General features: G+C 45.8%; 1 protein-coding gene across 13 annotated transcripts in view; it reads left to right on the top strand.

The window, feature by feature from the left end:
• Window positions 1-1,334: 1,334 nt before the first annotated feature.
• The window catches only part of NCOR2 (nuclear receptor corepressor 2), a 713,121-nt gene continuing 708,455 nt past the window's right edge, over window positions 1,335-6,000 (top strand). For 10 of the 13 annotated variants that reach the window (XM_063964590.1, XM_063964583.1, XM_063964582.1 and 7 more), the window contains exon 1: window positions 1,336-1,642. The gene's annotated coding sequence lies outside the window, so the exon portion shown is untranslated. Of the gene's footprint in view, window positions 1,643-6,000 lie in introns of all 13 variants that reach the window. The other 3 variants (XM_063964578.1, XM_063964589.1, XM_063964577.1) reach the window with 1 other exon arrangement.

Here is a 6,000-nt window from a genome sequence, read left to right as displayed (position 1 = left end):
CAGAGAAGTATCTTCATATAGTTAAAATTCTCATATTTCCTTTACAGGAGCAAACAGCTTCATCAGTAAGGTGTCTGCTTACAGGGTAATAGGTTGTGGTTTCTAATCCTGGGTGTGATACTTGTAAAATGTGTATATTCAGTATAATAAAGAGGGTGTGATTTGTAAGGTGCAGGGACCAGTGAGGAAGTCGGCCACTGAAAAGACAGCGACAGCTATCAATTAACTTAGTTCAATAGTGTCACAGAATGGGAGGAGAGGTGCCCCCTTCAGAGAAGGAGCCTGGCGGCAGATGACTCTGTTGCCTCCCAGAGTTCTGCCTCTGCATCCTATATAATAAAAGGCTAACGCTGCTCCTCACCTCTTGGTGAAGGGGGGGGGGTATTAAAGTATTTTCTGCGCTGGCGGCCACTAGATGGTGCCTGGAGGAACAATTCAAGTGTTGCTCCGTTTGGCCGCGCACAGACGCTGGTTCTGATTATGTTCTGTTATGTTCAGGAGCGGTTCTTGGTGTGGGCAAGCAATGCCTGCACCCGTGGCGCTGTGGCCAGGGGGGTGCGGCCGTAGTCATCCCGCAGGCGCCCGCCGCCTACCCGCACCCCAGCTGCAGCAGACGCTGTGGGCTGTGTGGGCGTCCGCTGCAGCCGGCGCACCTGTCAGACGCTAGAGGTCATTATTGACCTCTAGTATCTGTGCAGCGCTGCTATGACGTCTCTCCAACAGAGAGGAGCTGTGGGCGGCCAGACGGAGCAGCAGCAGCAGCGGTTAGGAAGCAAGAGCGGGGCTGGTAAGTATTGTTTTTTTGTGTGTGTTTGTAAGCGGCTACTAAGGGGCACAACTACTGGGGGCACAACTAAAGGGGCAAATCTACTGGGGGCATAGCTATAGGGGTCACAACTACTGGGGACATAACTGTGGCCACGCCCCTCCCCTATTAAGCCACGCCCATATTTTGCCACGCGCCCTCGGCGCACACTTTTACCATGGGGGGGGGGGGGGGGCAGTGGAAACTTTTGCACTGGGCGCCACAAGGTGTAGAACTGGCCCTGGTTATGTTGTTCCGTCATTTTGACGGGCTGGTAACTAGTACATTATAAAATGCATCAATAGCGAGTGGAAAATAACTAATAATTGATCTTATTTTTTAATAAAGCATTTTATTTTATGGAAAATACAATGCAAGCTTTGCAAAAACACATACAAAAAATATGTATCAAGACAGCCAGTGGGAGATCAAATGACACAGAAAAACATGATGTGGAATAAAAAGTAAGCCTGCCCCTTTAAGAAAAGCCCAGGGAGAAATGTGAAAGCTATTTGTTTGGTGTAAGACTTGGCTGGATCCGTGCCATCAATCTATTGCAGAATCACAGACACAGGAGCCAAGCAAAGCATGATCACAAACTTGCTGCTCTGTAAAGCGGCACAGAGCACTGGGAAGCAGCAGCAGCAGCTCCGGCCAGACATCTTCGCCAGCAGCACCGGGGAGAGCAGAGGAGTCTGTGGATTTAACCTTGTTACAGGAGCAGCGGAGCCGGGACCCGGCTGTATAGATACCGCGGCCGCCGCAGTGACACTTCCATGATCCCTTCCAGATAGGGGCTGGAGAAAGGCTGAGAAGAGCCATTATGGATCCGAAGAGGTAAGGGAGAGAGCCGGGGAGGCATAATGGGAGCCTCTGTCTCTGCTGGCCGCCTTCATGTTGTTGTGCAGCAGGAAGCATTACCAGGCGGCACTGCTAGCACACACAGCAGCCTATGTATAAGCCTAGTGCCACATACTGTACATACAGAGCGCAGGGCGGGGGTGAGGGCAGTGCGGCACTTTCCAGGTTGTGTTGCCTTTTCCTAGAATTGCTGGATCGGGTTCTCGTTAATGATTTAAGCCATTTGTAAACTGCTGTTTAACCCCATAATGTCGCCCCCTCTTGATTTTCTGCTGTGCCGGCTCCATGATGCAGTGCAGCCACCCTGTGCCGCCGGGCGGCGGAGTATAGCACAGCCCTGCAGCGAGCGAGAGACCGGAGGCGCTCCATGAGATGCGGTCACGGGGGGAGGACATGCCGGGGAGCAGTCCCGGCCCTCCTCACCCCCAGCCCGCATTTCCTCCCAGGTGCTGCCGCTGCTTGGAGTTGGGGCTCTGGCCGGGTCCTGGCTCTCTCCCCTCCCCGGTCACTCGCAGCGTTTGCCGGAAAAGACTTGGCCGCCGCTGTGCAGATCTGGGAGAACTTCTCCCCGGAGTGGGCCAGAGGCAGGAGCCGCTGACAGTAGCAGCAGTGTTATTGTGTGCCCGGGGCCGTGGCTGGGTTCCCTGTGCGGCAGCTAGTTGTCTGCAGGCCGGTGACAGGCGAGGAGCGTGCACTCCCCAGAGTGACAGCAGCACTGCGGCCTAGCGCGCACTCGCCTCCTGCCTCTGTAGTGAGCACTCATGAGCAGAAGGGCTCAGTATCAGTGACATGTCTCACGCAAGTCCGTGACGGGCTGCTCTGTGTATCTTGGGGATTTAACCTTTTGGATACCATTTAATTTTTTTGTTTTTTCATATTACAATTTTATTTGTTTGAACTTGTGGCTGAAGACTATACTGCTGCTAAAGTCTTTGTGCATTTCATAAATGTACTCCGGGAATGCGGGATCTTGGCTGTTTCAGCTTGTGTTATTGTAAGGTAGTTGTTCTAAGGTGTAAAATATAAGATTTATGTCCCATCACAGGACGCTTGTCCAGGCCATCATTCTAGAAAGGTGAACATGGTTTCTCTAGTCTAAATACTGAGCCTTTACTATGTCCAGCGGTCTGTAATGCCAACACAAGTGGAAGGGGTTTAGTTTGGTGAAGAATTAGTCTCATGCCGCTTTCGTAATTGATTTAGTACACTTTGGGTCCAGGGGGCAACTGTAGTTCCTGATAATGGAAACATCATCATAGTCGCTGGTATTTATTTAGACCATAATTGTTATAATTGTAATACACTGTATGATTGTCACAGGAGATGGATGGACAGTTCACACACTGTTTAATTAAAGCTAACGTCAATGATTACAAGTTGTTCTTTGCTTTAAGAATGGGGGTTAATGTAAATCTTGCACAGTTTGAAGGTTCACTTTCAAACCAGGAAAATACTCTTCTTCCAGATGGACTTTCTTTAACTGCTACATATTTGTTTATCAAAAGCAATCTCCGTAATCTTAAAGAACAGCTACAGTTTCTGTAAGATTCCCATATTTCCAAGACCACCCCCATATACTTATATTTCAGATAAACTCCTGATAGTTGAAACCCCAATTAAGTGAACAAGTTGATATAGGTTTCTCACTCTGTGAAGAATATAGGGTAAAGTTTATGGACTGAGCAATCTTCATGTCACATGGCTGCCCAGTTCTAAACTTCAAAGTTATGAGTAACTTTCTGTCATGATTCTGGTGCAGGCACATCTGCAGTCGTACTAGTTTCGGAGAGGAACACATTTAAGTATTGATACTTTATACTGGCGTTTGCTTTTGAGGGAAAAATGAAATTCAGAACGAAGTGCGCAGTGACGCTGAACCTGTCGGGCAATCATATTTTCTCTCACCCCATATTAGGAGCACATGAAGAATGAAGATTGCCTATCATTAGTGTCAATATGAAGTGAGCTCAGAATTTAATTAGCCCCTAATACCCCTTTCAGACAAGCATCAAAATCCCGAGATTATGCTCGTGAATGCGCTTCAACCCGGGATTTTGGTATGTTGGAATTCGAAAGTCTCGGGTCCGCGACCCTTCTCCCAACCAGGGACATGGATCTCAGACCCGGGAATTTGCCGGCGTGCTAGACCCAGCAATATCCTGATGTCTGAAAGGGGTATGAGTGTCTTTTAATAGGATGCTGGTTCTTCCACATTTTGCTATAAGTTTGTTTCCTGTTATGTTTCTCTCTGGGTAGTCGCCAAAGTCCTTTCCTAATCCATTATTATACCATCGCTTACCAATTTGGGTAGGTCGCTTGTCTGTCCTATTTCCTCATCTGAGTTATCCAAATCTTAATCATTATCATATATAGATGAGCGTGCTATAATATTGTGTTATTATTTTTGAAGACAATAGGTAGTGCTTGTAAGAAATGAAGCATGGTGCTTGTCATGTAGACTAGTGTTCTGATTAGTAAGGGTCAGCTTTAAAGTGTCCCAGTCACCTAATCCACAGAAATGGCAGCCTTCTAGTACATATTGACTAGCAACTGGTCCCATCACAAGGGAATACGGTTCTTTGCACTGTTAATTTTCAGTAAATTAATTCCTCTTTAATTGACCGGCCTGAATTACTACATTCACTGTTGTAGGATCCATACAGTTTAAAGCAAATTATTGCCCTAGAATTGCTGGCAAAATATTTGATTGCAGGTTGTAGTTCAGCTCTGTTCCTACGTAAGAGAACTACACAAACATGGTTGAGATGTAGTGAAATAATGTGGGGTGTTATTTTGTGTAAAAACTGAAGAAAAACAGAAAATGGAAATTTTTATTTTACATTTCCTTCTAACCTGCTGCCAGTCATGTCTTCGGTGATGTAGCACTATGAAGGAACACAAGCGCTTTGTTAATTAAGAGGTTAGATTTTTTTTTTGATTAGGCAAGAGACAGTCTGTGCCACTTTATGTGTAATGGAATAAAGGCTTACCTTTCTGGGAATTCTTCCAATACAGAGACAAATCCTAGCCCTTAGACCAATATGGAGAACAGCCAAAGATGCTATCCGAGTAACCTGGAATTTTAAAGATGTGTTGTCAGCAGGATTCATGCTAAAATGTTAAATTTACAAGTTGTCCTTTAACTGGTGTTAACACACATTTTTTTTTTTTAATGACTGCACTACAGCTGTGAAAATGTCCTGTTGCTCCATCTAAAGGCCCCCATCCACTAGCAAGATTTATCTCAGCAATGAGTTGGATCCTTTTTTTCCTATGATCTTGCCGGCAGCTTCCCGGGAGCCCCGCGATTGCGCTTTGCTACTTATGTATTTTTTACATCTGATTTATCGCATGCGCTCTAACGTATTGTGATAAATATTATGGTCAGCCAATATGATCTGCGACTCTGATGCGAGGCGCACAGGAATGTGCATCGCAATCGTACAAAAAGGACATGGGATGTGATACTTTTCATCCGATCCGTCTCAGCATTTTGTCACAATCCCATAAAAAGTGCCCATGTCGCACTAGTGGGTGGGAGCTTTAAGACTAGATAGAGAGGGATATATGTATAATTTTCTACCACACCACACTGATTTTGCATATATCCTCCTACAAGGAGAATGAGGTAATAGGGATAAACCGTAGGAAATCTGGGCACATGCGCAAACACTACACAATATCGGAAAATCTGAGGTGGACGTTTTGGACCTTTTATCGGTGTTTGGACAAAACGCAAATGCCTACACATTATGCTATAAAACAGGGCAATTGACCAACTATTGGCAAATCGACTCAATAATTGTATGGTGTGTAGTTTGCTTTAGTTTTCTGATTGATCTGTAAATTCATCAATGATGTAGCTAAGTTTTATAATGTGACTAAACAGTGGCACAAGCTTTGAGCGGCATATGGTCTTTCGCCCCTTTTAACCTAGACAACCCTCCGATGTGACACTTGGCTAAATGCAGGGACATGGAAAATGATCTTTGTCCCAACTTGTGGGGTCTTTTAATCATTGGCTTGCCCACTTAGAATAATGCAGACTGTTTTAGACAACAGAGTACTGTGTAAAGGCTTTACACCCATTGGTGTTACCTTACAGGCATTTACTTTCATTTTAACACATCAAATAATACGTCGGTGGATGCAATTGTTTCCAGTGTCGGCATACCCTCTCAAGTTTATGATTGCATTTCGTTGTCACTCCGTTCCATGCTTTTAACACCAGTTTATAATGGCGTCCTTTCCAAGGAATACATACGACTTGCGGGCGGGTTGCCTGCTGTTCATATCTCGACAGCAGCATCCTGGCCGCCAGAATGCCCGCAGCG

Source organism: Pseudophryne corroboree, chromosome 1 (genome assembly GCF_028390025.1).
Source record: "Pseudophryne corroboree isolate aPseCor3 chromosome 1, aPseCor3.hap2, whole genome shotgun sequence".
Classification (NCBI taxonomy): Eukaryota; Metazoa; Chordata; class Amphibia; order Anura; family Myobatrachidae; genus Pseudophryne; species Pseudophryne corroboree.
This window is presented reverse-complemented; position numbering and strand designations above follow the sequence as displayed.